The sequence below is a fragment of the Gambusia affinis genome, linkage group LG03, assembly GCF_019740435.1.
Source record: "Gambusia affinis linkage group LG03, SWU_Gaff_1.0, whole genome shotgun sequence".
In the NCBI taxonomy this organism is placed as follows: domain Eukaryota; kingdom Metazoa; phylum Chordata; class Actinopteri; order Cyprinodontiformes; family Poeciliidae; genus Gambusia; species Gambusia affinis.
In genome coordinates, this window is record NC_057870.1 from 23491435 (window position 1) to 23506728 (window position 15294).

The following is a 15294-nucleotide window of genomic DNA, read 5'->3' on the forward strand; positions in this document are numbered from 1 at the left end:
AGAAGGAACAGAGCAGAGTTTAATTCTTGAAGAAGCTTAGGAATTTCAGTATTTGCAGTAAAATGCAGCATATTGTCTCATGAGTGTCTTCAGAGGCTGCATGAGACTCTGTTACAGACAGCTACAGGACTTCCTTCCTGCCTACAGCTGTCAGCATCTACAATTGTTTGAAGAAAGTTGTATGAGGAGTTAAAACATTTAAATTTCCTCTGGGCATAATAAAGTATTTTACAATGGAGCACCTTTTGGGTTTGGCGAATGTGCAAGTGGAAAACGTGCTAGGAATATTTGAGACACCTTGCTGAATCTATGTTACTAATAGCTAAGGCAGTTATGAAATCAAAATGGAGTCTAACATGATACCAGCAAGACACACCTCAGTGATTCTTGAGAAAAGAGGCAAAACAGGTCCTTTGGATAAAGCACAAATTTTGAATAAAATATACACAAAATATATATTTTTCAATTATCTGACTAAACTAACCTGGGCCATGTGACCACAACAATGTAAGTTTTCCTGGTTTTTGCTGAATATTTTTTATTTTAAACATTGTAGTGGGAGGATGGTGTCTTTAAAATCCCTTGTCCTGGAGCAGAATTCAATACATAATAATAGTTTAAAACAATTAAAGGAATACTAATGTATTATGACAATTAAGTATAAGTATTCAAGTAAATAATTATAAAAGTATCAAAAAATTGAATTAAAAATCATTTTTATATATTTTCCAATGTAACTGAAATTTGTCCCAAGTTTTTTCTTCTGTTTTATTCCTAAATTGTTCGTCACAACCATAATGTGTCAACACCATAACTAACCATTTAAAAAACTTTGATGAAATTTTGTTAAATAAATGCTTAATTTAGTATACTGTAAGATTTCATAGACCTGATGAGCTACAAAATGGCCTCCTTCAGAATAACATCATATAGATTGAGGTAGTTTGGCATTTTGTCAACTCCATCAGAGTGTTTAACTGACAGTCTGACTCTTTCAGTGATAGTGTTGACAAATCTCACTTAAATGTGCAGTTAATTCCTTCTTAATGTATTTTACATTAATGGCATTACTTCACATATATCAAGTATTTCATTTTACTCACTAGTTTCTCACCACCTTCAGTTCTGTCTACTCCATCGTGCACTGGCAACTCTGTCAGACGGACTTTATGTTATTTTGTTTGTTTGTTTGTTTTAAATAACATTTTGAGAAGCATTTGTCTTCAGTTCTGGGTCAGGTCCATTAAAAATGTTGCAATTGGGAGCCTGCACCTTAGTATCTTTACATTTCCAAAACATTATTTGTCATATTTGTATACATAAGCTTGAGGAATGATTAAAAAAAATATAAAAAATATGGGAAAATTTAAACCCATTTTGTTCCACTTCTCAAGAATCACTGACCTAATAAAGTAGTTACGTCTGGTTGAGCTGCTTGACAGTTGTAGCAAGGCATTTGACACCAAGTTATTTGTAAATAATGTTAATAAAAAAACAGAAATTAAGACAATGAGCTTGTCAAGAGTTTAACGAGACAGATGAATGAATGGATTTAGAGCAGAAAACGTAGAGGCTTCTATTTCATGTCGTGCTTGCAGGCCTTTCTCTTTTATCTTTTCCTTCACATGGCTGAAGAAAATAAAGCCCCAGTGTGCTAACATGGGCGTGGAATCACTGCAGCTGCAAGGCACTATAGGGATACATGTAGCTGATCTATTCTTAGCTCTGTGAAAACATGGCTCTCCCTAATTCAGTACAAATGGGAGGAAAAAAAGGGGATTACCACTCAGTTTGATACAGTAAATGGTCAATGTCAGTGTGGCTGTAAGGTATTTGGGCGTTCCAGCCACGTATCGTTGCCGATTAACTGTCTCGTCCTTCCTTATATGCAGTGGGTAAATGTTAAATATCAAAGGATTTAGTGTGTATCGAGGGTTCTGCACAAAAGCCTTCCTGGCTTTAAAGACTGGGAGGGGAGAAACGCACGTGTAGTGGGTGGATGTTTAACTAATCCACAAACCAATCAAAGAGCAGCATTTTTGAATAAATCTGCATGTTTTAAAAATTGGTAGTGGCTGAATGTTGATTGGGTAAAAGGATCACAAGCAGCCAATCGGATAAATGGCAAGAGCCCAGCTGGCCGGTAAGTCCCGCCTTCCGCATAGTTGTCAGCGAACCCCGGAAATGTACCTTAAAGAGACAGGAAAAATTTCAGGCTAAGGTTACAACAAGGAAAACAGCTGCGAATACACACACAAAACAAGAAGACAGAGATTTAGAGGAATGGACGTAGCTTCGTAAAGCAGCAAGTGACTTGTGTGAGAGGACGAGACTGACTGTATCCGAGTATTTTGAGCCGTCACCTCCGCTGCTCAGACGGCTAACTTCTGGCTTCGATTTTCAAGTGGCAACGTTGACGCTGCAGCCAGCAGGGCAGAGATAACAAAAAGGCCAAACTCCGAGACGACAGGAATGCGTCAGTCTTGACTGTCTGGGCTGTGTTTCGTTTCCTGCGTCCACCTTTATTTGGGAGGTTTGTAACCCCAGAATCATCATCATGTTCTTCTTTTTTTGGAACTCATTTATAACTGCATTATATGAAGCTTTTAGAGTGTCTGTTGGGAAATAAGACAAAAGCTTTTTGTTTTTAACTTGTAATATAGCTCGTTCCGGCTGAAATTCTTCCCCTATTTATCATCCAGGTTGTGACAGACATCATTCTTAAGAATCAGGTGAAAGAATGACTGGCATCCAGCCATAGACAGCTGATAACCTAAGAGTAGTTTGCAGGATTAAGAAAGGGGGCGTTCCCCTGCTTTGTCTGTTTTCTCTGCACTTTTTTATTCGTCTGCATGAACCTTGTACTGCTACTGATAAAGAAATGTTAGTCAAAATGTCATTATGATTCTCTTGGGTGGTGCATTTGTCATGGGAACGCTTGTGTTGATGCATATGCTTTATTTAAATCTTTATACACTCTTGGGTTGTGCATCTGGAGACTAAGCAAATAGGGAAATATCAACAAGCCATGCAAAATAACTGTAAGACAATGCCTCAAGCTAAGCAAGGGAGTTGATGATGATGAATGTAAAGCGTGCAGGTGACTAGCACAGCAGTGGGTGTGTTCTTCCCTTTGATTGCACTTGGGAGCTGTTTTACGTCATGCACTGCACAGGCTACTGATGCTGGCCTTGTAGCATTGTTTCTAAAAAAAATCTATCATTTGCTAGACTTTTATTGCATTATTGGAGGTCTTATCTCCATTGCACTGCCTCCATTTATACTGATTAGCATGGGTGAATTGCACTTACTTACACATTATGCACACGTGCTTGTAGACTCACACTGCCTCACCTTTATTGCACATGTGCATGTGGGAATCCTGCAGCTGCCTCACATTCATGCAACCGTAGAGCTATTCATATTTCACACGCATATTAACATAGTGTACACATCCACATTGCAGCAGCAAAGTCCACGCTTTGCACTAAAAGCCCACCCCCACCTCATTCTCCCTCTCTCTGTCTGGGAGAAAGCAGTGGGCTTTGTCCTCAGCTGAGCGTGACGTCATGCAGATATTTGCTGTAACCAACCCTGAAGGCATTGTACATGTTGTTCAGCAGGCCTGGGCCTGGGCTTGTCCTGTGCAAAAACACACACCCAGGAAAGAAATCATAATTGAATCTTGGGACAGTGTTGCAGGTGAAGATGGTGGAATTTAAAAAATGCAGTCATTTTAAAGTGGTAGAAAGGTTGGCAAGATCAGTCACTGTATGAGTGACTTTGGGACTCTGTTGGATGAAAAGAAAGCAAAAACTGCTGTGTTTGTGTACTTTAATGTTCAGGTTGAAGGAGCTGAATTATATGCTTTTATACAAACAAACCAGTAAAGAACACTGGGTTACGCAACCCAGTGTTCTTTACATACAGTTCATGAGGGACCTACTGTGTGCCTTTTCATCTTTATATATGGAACTACCAGTGTCTAGTTAGGCTGTTTAGAGGATTAATGTAATATGATTAGGATGAAACTTAGTTGAGGCTAGTAGCAATAAAAGCTGAGATTTTTTCTTGATTCTACCTAAACACAACAACAGCCTACCGATGCATTACGTACCTTGCCTGCACCTCAGTTACAGTTTCCAGTTTTATTCATGGGCAGGTCAACTGATAATCTGAAACACTTAAGGCACACCTTTCATCATGTCATGTGTGTGTTCACCCTGTCTTTCAGCAAACAGAGTTCACCTCATGCGTAATTGTGTTCTGATTGCATGGTTACAGTTCATGGCTGTAGCATTCTTTTTCCTAACCGGTGGTGCTTTGTGAAGTGGTGGATACTAAACGCTCTGAGCTGATGAGTGCTTGTCGTCAGCCTTCCAATGAATGTCTACAGGATTTTATGTCAGAGATTACAGATGATTATGTAGGTTGGATCCAATACTCGGCACAGCTCTGGGGTTATATTGATCTCTAATGCTTTATGTGTGTCTACATCTGAATGCTGCTATTATAGAATCAAAATTACTTTTTGTCTGATTTGACTAATAAAAAAAGCTTATTTTAAAGGTACAAGAAATGGAAAAAGAAAAAATATTGTTGTTTAAGTAATAGCATTACTTTTTTCAGAACTAATTACTTTGGATAGACAAATTTAGAGGAGTAAATAGCATCATGAACTGTTTTTTGACATCCAAGTAAATATATGAATGAGCAGGCATTCATCCATGAAAATACATAAACTACAAAATTAAAGCCAATTCTTTTCTCTCTTTGTTTCTAAAACAGAAAACTATACATTTATGTTGAGTACTGAGATACTCAATATAAAGTACATCATAAAATAGCAATATTCTCTGCTCAGGCATCTAAGAGATATAACAGGTTTAGATTAAATAGCTCACTGAAAATGCACACAATAATTTAGTTCTCTGTAGTGTTCATTGAATTTTTTTTATATAACAAGGAGCTGTAAATACTCTAAAGATGTTTAAATTAAAGAAGTGTCATTTGTGTTTCCCTGTGTTTTTAAACTCACGTTTTGAAGGAATATTCATAGTCAGACATTCATACATGTAATGTTATTTATCAACCATTTTCTTTACAACATATGTTAAGTATTTCAGATGTTTGTCCAGTGGCTAAATGCCTTTTTTATTAATTGGACTTAAATCTCAACTGACATTAAGAGGAGATGGCAAGATGACGGCATCACTTGCTGAATTAATCTGAGATTACAGCCTGAGAAACAAAGGTCTACGATATCATGGCTGTCTTCTTAGACTAGCAGAATTTAGGCATGTTGTTCTGCAAAGTTGAAAAGCATTTTCTGAAACATGCAAAAAAGGTTCATGGTATGCAATATTACAAAAAAAAAAATCCATATTAGATTATATTCAGTTTTTATATTCTCATAACGACTTCTGTAATAATGGTGGCATCTTGTTACAAAATGTTAAAGGTCAATCTAATTGTGAGATGATCATGTTCTACCAAAACCCCTGTTTGGTTGTTATTCAGAGCTTTTACTCAAAAGTGACAAGCAGTGTAACAGCAGCTGCTTGGAAAATATAACTAGAAAGTGGTTATTTACTTTCTTGGCTAATTATTAGTCATAAAATATTAAGATTCACAGTTTTAACAGAATTAGGTGTGGTGATAATTAGAATTTTAAATCTACTGCAGTTTTCAGTTTTTGGGCAACTATAACACATAATGTTTTTAGATCTTCAGTTTATTACGATGGGATTGGAAGATCTGTGGTTTATTGTTTCGTGTGGAAGCATTTTGTGAAGGTTTTCTCACACTTTTCCTAACTGCCCATTTGCATGTTTGACCCACCACTTAGAAGATCCTGTGGTCAGTCGTTTTGGTAATCTTTTCTCTTTTTGTTTGAGATACTTCCTTACTGCACAGTCTGTGTTCACTCTTCATTGCAAGATAAACTTACAAGTTTCAGTGTTTCAAGTTATTTCCTTGTCTTTGGGTCTCTACAGTAAAATTACCTTTAGCCAATCTTTTGTCATTGTATTTTACATTATGCTCACAGTTTTAGTGGATATAAACTCATAGGTTTTTTTTTTAGATTCTATTGAAGAACACATGTGAATGTGGTGTGTTACTCTCTGAAGAGCTTTTTATATTTTAAATAGCTTCTCTATATGTGCCAGAATTAATGAGTAGTTATTGGAAGGTACAAATCTCTGTATGATGTAGGTCAGTAGAGAGCTCATCATACTAAGACTTGTTCACTCTCAGCCTCTTTCCTGTCATCGTTCTGCTCTCTATACATGTTGACTTGTTTCTTTTATGTTGTCACATGCTCCATTTTTCAGTATTGTATATTTCTGCTTCTCACTGTGGCAGTTGGCTTAATAGAAAAGCTTGACTCTTTGCATAAATAGCTTGTTACTCCCTGTATTTTGAATCAAAAACACACTTGTGACCTTAAAGTAAGAGAACTGAAACTGTGTGTACAAATGTTTGCAGTGTAACTGCAGTTCGACTGCAACTGTCTGTGGAGACTTTGCTGCCAGATCAAACATTGATATTTTTAACCAAAACACGCAGTAAGAACTGGAAGAAGCACTTATGGTTGCTGACATAGTGTTCCATTTCTGTTCCTCTCATTCTGTAATTTGGATCTGAGCATGATGTCCGGTCCAACTAAGCTATGATTCAAGGGCAAAAACTAATCGGATTTGAAAATGAACATGGCTAGGTTAGCTACTGTTAGGAATACAAGCTATTAAAAAAATATTTCTCTGAATTTTTGTATTAAGGACTTTTGCAGCAACATGTTCACTAAATGAACCACCCACCTATTCGCGGTTCAGTAATTGAAGATTCACCTACTTGGGAATTTTTCTGTGGGACATAACTCCATATTTCATAGAGCATATCCAAAATATTCAAAGAAAACACAGATGGAAATGGAGATACCTAGGCACAATGCTACTTTGCATGACATTGACTGTCATTTGGATAGCAGTCAAGGAACACTATTCATTTTCCTTGCTGCTGATTGGCTCTACCCCCAAGAACAGAATTAAGGAAGACAGTTGATGTGAGCTCCTGCAGTATTGCAGAGACAGTTTCCACTAAATGTAGTAGTGCATAGTGGAGTATATTTGGTGTATACTCTATTAAAATAGACATTTTCATATAGGCATTTTCAGATGGGGTCACTAAGTCTTGTGGATATTGTGGGTCCACTTAATACAGGGGTTTCAAACTCCAGTCCTCGAGGGCCGCAGTCCTGCAACTTTTAGATGTGCCTTTGCTGCACCACAGCTGAATAGAATAATTAGGCCATTAAGGCTCTGGAGAACGGATCTACACAAGAAGGAGGTAATTAAGCCATTTCATTCCAGTGTTTTGTAGCTGTGGCACATCTAAAAACTGCAGGAGAGCGGCCCCTGAGGACTGGAGTTTGAGACCCCTGATGTAATAGCAATGTGTGTGTGAAAGATATAATAAAAATTTGTTGCAACTGTAAATAAACTAATCTTGGTGGTGGTATTTTCTGATACCACCACCAAGGTGTGCATGCAAGGTAGTCATTGATGATCACACATTATCACACACTTTCAAGACTCAATGATCGCTCATTTTCCAGCTCAAAATTCTTACTTTTATGGCCCTTTCAGTTAATTTTTCCAACTTGAAAAATTTCTTATTAAAAATGAAATGCTTTGTTAACCCATCAAGCTGTACTGATGGATAAAACCTTTCTTTTTTGAATTCTGTTTTTAAAATATCCTCTAGTATGACGGTACTTGGAAGTATTGGTATTTGGTATCCCCTTTAAGCTTTGGCATAGGATACACTGATCTCCCTGATTCACTTTAACTGACTACTGACAATTAAAGTGAATAAGACAGATTATCTGTTCTTTGTAGCATCTGTGGTTGTATTTGATATATTCGGTGGCAAGTGGAAAAAACTCAATTTGATATTGATGGGGAAAAATGTGCGAGCCAAATTGTGATTGCTGGATGATTTTGCATTTACCTTTCAGAACGCACGAATGCTGTATTTTTTTATATGACGCTCAACAGCCTGAGATTAGTCAAGGTGGCAATACTGATCGTAATGAAGTAGTCAGATTCAACCTTGGATGAATTTATGTCTGTTGAGTATGTCTATGGAAGCACGGGAAGTCCTGAAAGATCTTCAGGGTATTTCTCTCTCTTCATTTGCATGCTAATTACTGCACTACATCAATGTGTTGCATTGTAAAGGCTGTTGTGTGTATGTGGCTTCTTTCCCCACTGTGTGTCATCAAAGATAGAAATCTGCTTTGTTGTTCTGCTGTTGTTTAAGATGTAACGTAAGGTGCAGGGGATAAGTAGACAACTATTTAGGGGAAAAGAAGAAAGTGGCAGGGAATGTGTAGAAACTGTGTGAGGGGAATTATAGGCATCACAGGTGCAGACAGGTGTGAGTCGAACAAATTTGACTCAATTTGGTTTCCACAATCCTATCTTGTTTTCTCTATAGTATATATGGCTATTTTAGTTTACAAGACTCATGATGTTACAGTGTTTACCATCAAAGTGATAAAGTGAGTAATAGCTCAATACCAGCTTCATTTTTAAAACTGTTGGTTTCTTGCTAGGCTTCCTGCATGAAAGTCTTTAGTTTTTTATTCACACTAGCTCCATATCCATTTGAGATTGTCACTTATATGATCCACTCTGACATTGTACTCACTATGGCCTTTTATGATACATTTCTTTGCAACATTATCCTGTTAAATATACAGACATTCATATGGCTACAGCTGCTATTTGACCTATTGGCTCACACCCTAAAAGATAAACTTGGAAACAACTGGCACTTGCACTGCTAACTAGCAAAGTAAGTCTGTTTTTCCACCAGACATAAATGACTCAACAAGAAAAAGGTACATATCTGAAAGTTAAACACCTGAAAATATGTAATCACTAACCAGTTGTAAGTAACATAATATGCCTCCTGTGGGTTTATTTCATGTACTGAAGACATATGCTCACAAATTAGTTTATCCAAATCAACTCTCTAGCATTGAAGACTCTGATAACTGATCGTTGTCTCACTTTCCAGGCTCAAATTAAGCAAAAAAAATCCTGCCCTGTTTTTCTGAATGTAGCACAAAGTAGGTGTAGGTTCAATATGGACTGGTTTTGGTGAAGATTAGAAGTTAGTGTTTGGGTTAGGCAGTTGACAGTGAATGGTCATCTCCTTCAGTGACCTAATGGGATTGCTGAGCAACCTTCTCATTGTAAGTTAAACTGACCTCAGGATTAACCCCCGTCAGACCTTTAGTTGACCTTTATTTTTAAATACCAAGCCCAAAATGGATCAGTGGCCATGCATGTTAGAGTCTACAGACATATATTATTTAATTATAATGAAATATTAGAAAAACTACAATACACAGTGTCATTGTAAAATCCCACGTTTAATTCACTCTTCTGCATCTGTCAGTACAATGCTTAGGACACTTTCAATGCGACTCATAATTTTTTTCTGCTCCTAGCACACTTGGGTGTAGAAAACTAATCTGGAGAAAAGAGAACCCATCTGGTTGGAGAAACATGTTATTGTCATGCAGTTCAAATCCATTAATCTATTTAATTGTCCAGCTTCACTGTAGACTCAACTGTCCTTTGCAACATTTCACTCTATAGCCCTCCCAGAAATGTAGTTGTTAATAAGCTTTAACTCTTCTTGTAATATTTCTGATCATCCACTTTAGTTGGTAATTGTCTCTACTGTCTAATTTTGTTGGCAACCATCAGTTAGATTGCTTGGTGAAACTGTGACTATATGTTGGCAAGGCATTGGGCAAGTGCTTAAGACTTAGTTTTATTTCCCCTTCTCTATCTATATATCTATTTGGAACACAAGCAAAAGCAATGTGGCACAATCATACAATGCAAGAGTTCCCCTAGCATGAAATTAAAGAGCATGAGGGATAGGTGAAAAGAGAAGCAGCTGAATGTAAAGTGAAGGATTGAGGACTGAGAGGGAAAAGAGATGAGGTGGAGGGAGAGAGAGAGAGCTTTATTTCCTGTCCTCCATGAATAGGCAGCATATTTTTCTGGAACATTCCTCTGAGCTGGCCGGGCCTGTCACCAAGAATCGGGTTGCCACACTTTTTCCCCGTCTCCACATTTCCTCTAATTGCAATTTTTGTGTTACTGGATATTGTAAATAAGTCACTTCTTGATTATTTTTCTTCTATACTGTTAGATCCCTTTAATTCTTTTAAAGAGTTCTTATCCGAGAGGAAAGTGGAAAAAAAGTCTTGCAATTAATAAATGTAGGCTGTGAAAGTCACTTAACTCTTGTGGTAAATAGTTACGAGTCATAAATTAAATTTAAGTAAAATAAGATCAAGTGGATTGATGTTAGAGAATTTATTTATAGCAGCACATTGCATGACACTACAGGATATACAGAAGACAGATTTCCAAATTTGCAAAATCAAACTGTCTTGTAGTATCATATCATTGTGAATTAATTGATTGCTGTGTGAAATTGTCACACAAGTGGAAGCAGTGTTATTATGTTTATATGTGTTGATTTTGGCTAATTGTTACACAAAATATCTAATTTGGGCAAATTAAACTGTTTATTTTGCATCCAGAGGAGTGCTGAAATCTAACAGAGGTCAAGAACACATTAAACAAGATTGGCTCAGTCTTTGCATATTTATCACTTGTACCTTCATCCTGCTCTTACCTTCACCAGATCCAGGCAGTCATCACTGGATATTAATGTTTTCTTAGCATATATGTATTCAGTTTAGGCTTATAGAACTCAATGAGTTATGGGGATTACCTTAATGTGTTTACAATATCAATCAGAATTTGGAATGCACTCATCATGGTTATATCTTGAATTGTCATTATTATTATTTACTCTTATTCATTTCATTTATTAGTTTAATTTAAATATGGCATCTACAATATGCTGCTTTAATCAGCATATTAAGCAAAATGCTTCCAGTAGAGTTCTTGGTATGTGTGGAATGAACCAACATTTATGGGATACTTGTCATTCCTTGGGTGCATTAAAACTTAATTTATGACAACAGTTGAGGGGTTAGGCATAGTCCACAAATTTTTGTTTGGATTGATATCTAGACTGTGGTAAGCCAGTTCAGCAACTTTTCTGTACTGGCTTCATACAGATATTTCAGAATTTGGCTATGAAATGTATCTATGGTTATAAAATCATAGATATTATTTTCTTTAGGATTATTTTCTTGTTGTTGCCCAAAATTAAATAGACAGTGGAAAGAAATACTTGTATTAAATACAATCCTGAGCTTTGATGGTTCTTGGGTTGTTCAATTTCTGTGAGGCAGATTTTTGGCTCTTCTTCTAGACCAGGAGTCTTTAAATACTGGCTTTAAGCCTTTGTGTCCTGCAACTTTTAGATGTCTCCGGTCCAATACACCAGAATGCAATGGCTAGAGTATGAAGTCGAGCCATCTGACCTTCAACACCGATGTGTCTATGTGCTGAAGCCACACATCCAAAAGTTGCAGGACATTGGCCCTTGAGGGCTGGATTTGAAGACCCATGTTTGAGACCAAACAGGGTTTGGTTGTTTAAGGTGATCTTCAAACTTACAGTTGTTTCAAAAGACTTTCTAAACTTGCATAAATCTAAAATTGCCTCCTTAGATTTTTACTGATTACCTCAGACCTCTACAAATGTTGTTAAAAGAGATTTTCAATGGGTGGGTAATAGCATGCAGGAACTTGCTATCCAACAACAGTAAAATTTGATTATGGTATGATGATGGCTTATAGATCTTGTTCTCTTAACACAGCTGCCTCACTATGGTAAATTGAATATCTATGACTTCAAGGCCTAGAAAAAAAAAATGTGGTTTCTTTAAAGATATGAAATGGATATTAATTAACACATGAGATTAATGGATGTTAATAGCTTACAATCTCTTGACATATTGAATAAATCAAAGCATCCAAGCACATTTAATCAAACAATTGCACTTTTTTTTTTAAAGATAAGTCAAGAAAATTGTTTTGACACTGAAAGACCAAATAGTTGGTGTCAAATTTACACTTTAGTGCACAGCACTATGTAGAGCTCAATCCACACAGGAGTACACACACATCTTCAAATATGCTCATATGGGCGTTCACCCCCTCCACCCTCACACACATATGAACATTATTATACTATCATTCCACCCGTCTCTCTCATCACCTCACTCTCCTCTTTTTGTTCTTTCCTTCCTCCTAACTTCCCCTAACTTCCTCCTAACTGACCTTTCAGTCACCTTTCAGTCAGTTTTGACTGAAAGGTGACCTTTTCACCCTTCAGTCAAAACTGTGACTAACTGATTTTCTCAGAGTTATCGCATGGGTTGAATTTCTGTTCCTTTTTGTTTTTAAGGATGTAACTAGAGAAGAAGATAACATTTCTTAAATACTGATGGTGTCACTTTGAAGTTTGAAATATGCAAGTCATGGCAAAAAGTATTTTCATTACGAAAACTGTTACAAAACTTCATTCTCCTTCAGCAGGATTGTTCAAGACTCAAAACACAACACCCAAACACATTCTCATGTTCCAGGCAGCATTACAGGAATGTGTGTTTGATAGAATGTGAGTCTGTACTTCCAGCCTGTCTTTCTCTTCTGGTGGACTGGCTGTACCCTTGTAAAGGGGGAGGGTCTCCACAGAGAAAACCCACCCTTTTTCCCCAGATATAGAAACAACCTCGACTCTAAAGTCAACAGAAGATTGAAGGTGTTTGTTTACATTTGTTGATACTGCAGCGTGGGATTTTTTTCAGATCTGGTTTGGAACAAAAAAATGTCATTTTATTATGAAACTTTTATATGTGAAGATTCAGTTGAGGCTGTTTGAAAACAGAAACCTTGTCTCAACTCAACCTTTGGTTGTTGGTTTATCTCTCTGTCTTTTAAAGTTCCTCCTCCACCTTCTGTCTCCTCCCTTTTCTCTCTTTCCTATCCTCAGATCTCTATATTTGGAGGTTCATAGTTAAACACGTGTCTTGTTTTTTTTTTTCTTTTTTTAAACCACTTGTCTGCGCACATATATGTTTGCACACACTTTAAAAAAAGCATGCTCAGTGCATCAAGCTGCAGCAAGAGGGGCCTGCATTCTTCCTCTATGAAAGAGAGCATTTAGTCTGCGAGAATTTACTGTTACATATTAAAGAACTCTATTCCAGTAACTTCAGAGAATGGGCACATTCAATCCGTTTAATAAAAACTAGATTGCCAGTAGTTAGACATGCAACTTTCCTTCCTGTCATCTTGACCTATGCAGTAGTTAATTTTTTAACTAACTGTTGGCACTTTGCAGGATTATTGTTGATTATATTTCATTGTGTCTGTTTTCTGATGGGTTTGTTGATGGTCTTTTGTGTAAATTTCTATATATGTCATGTTGTTGTGTTTTATTATTTTTTTTAATCCAGGATTCCATGTAAAAGACAACCATTCATTGATGATATTTCCTTTTTTTCCCCTACTGTTTTCTTTATGTAGCATCTCTGAGATTCTAACAAGCTGAGATGTTAGCAGCTTAACTTATCAGGCTATTTGCCCCTTTAGTGACATGTCTCTATTTCTGAGACATGTCACATTGCTGTTTTAAAACAGCAATGTGTTAATAAGAATAATAGTTTACACAGCATGACTTGCTCTTTTTTGTCATAAGCATAAATATTTCCAAGCACCTCTCTCTTGGTTGTTTCCCTGTAAACAAGAGAAGTGTACCACACCTCTGTGACGCAGTGCACAGCAACCTGTGTAAGCAGTTCAATGCTACTGTTCTCTATGCTGCATATCGACTCAGAAAACTGGTAATTTTGACACTTTTTCATAAAATATTTGTGATTGGAAACTGGGACTTTTCAAAAGCTTATTATACCTTGACTGTTAATTGTCTCTTGCTTTATTTGGAGGTTTGAAAATTTCTCACGAGGGAGTATGAAACCTTTGCACAAACTGTATTAAGTGTTTGATAACAATTTCAATGCCGTATATGTATATAAACAATCCTGGCAATTTGTATTTCATAAAACAAGTACATCTAATTTTTGTACTTGTTTTTTGCAGAGTAACTTAATTATGTCTCTGTGCACTAAGAGATTCTGGCAAGATGTTAGACCCCACATTTATTTAGACGGTAGTAGGGGAATTACAGAAAATTTCTAAGAGAGTTCAGGTTAGTGGGATTTTTATTATTGTTTTAAACCTAAAAAGTTTTATATGTAGCAGATGTCTTTTGTCTAACACCTTGTATAAATGTTTTTTTTTGTTTTTTTTTGTTTTTTTACTTTCTTCTGCTCTCTGTGTACCAGAAATAACATGACAACTAAGCAGCAACAGTCAGGAATATATTTTCCATCTGGGTAGAAGCAGATGCAGTGTGTCACAGTTGGAAGCTAACCAGGCAGATGTAAATCAGCAGTCATAGCAGGATGGTGACAGTTACTAACTGAAATATGAAGAAACACAGAGCTGCCTTTAGACTTGTCTTGAGTATCCCAACCAACAGACCTACATTAATGAGCAAACCACAGCTTCCTTATAAAGATAAAGCAGCACACTGCAGGGAGGTGTGTTTGTGTTTGCAACAAGCATGCAGAACCTAAGAAGTGTGCTAAATACGCAAGCCTAATATTCTTTGACGTATAGTTTCGCCTCCTGTTTTTGAGCGAGAAGTGAGAGAGGGCTCTCCAATGTGTGATGCTTTTTTTTTTTTTTGTGCATTGCATACTTTACCTCCACTCCTCTCCTCTGTGACATTCTTTGCGTAATCAAAGTGCTGTTCCTTATTAGCTCACAGATGCTAGAATTGGTCACACACGTGCACAGCTGATTGCTGCTTCTGGTCCTCTGCTGATAAACTTTTTTTGTGTGTGCTCCACTCCCTATCTGTCTTCTGGCTGCTGTTATTCTGCTTTTCCTGCTTGAAGCTGTCGCGCTGCACAGCCTGCAGCTTGGGTATGAGAAAGACTCCACAGAAAGGGGGAGGGTGAATTGCATAGATCTGTGGATCTTTAATCTCCCTTATTATTATAAGTTGTTATTTTGAAAGTTACATTGAGCTAAATATATATTGCTTTGTGCGAAAAGATCAAAAGTAATCACAGAAGTAAAAATATCTTTAAAATTTCTGAACTTTGAATTCATGGTTTCAGAAAAGTGTTGTTTTTTTTTCATTTTGCAGAACAGGCTTAGTAGGAGCAGGTGGGCAGGCTTTTGGCTCCCTGCACTTCCTCTCCCCTGTC

General features: G+C 36.9%; 1 protein-coding gene across 6 annotated transcripts in view; it reads left to right on the forward strand.

The window, feature by feature from the left end:
- Nucleotides 1-2185: 2185 nt before the first annotated feature.
- The window catches only part of LOC122827756 (protein FAM214B), a 35096-nt gene continuing 21987 nt past the window's right edge, over nucleotides 2186-15294 (forward strand). For all 6 annotated transcript variants that reach the window (XM_044110712.1, XM_044110716.1, XM_044110718.1 and 3 more), the window contains exon 1: nucleotides 2186-2533. The gene's annotated coding sequence lies outside the window, so the exon portion shown is untranslated. The remainder of the gene's footprint in view (nucleotides 2534-15294) is intronic.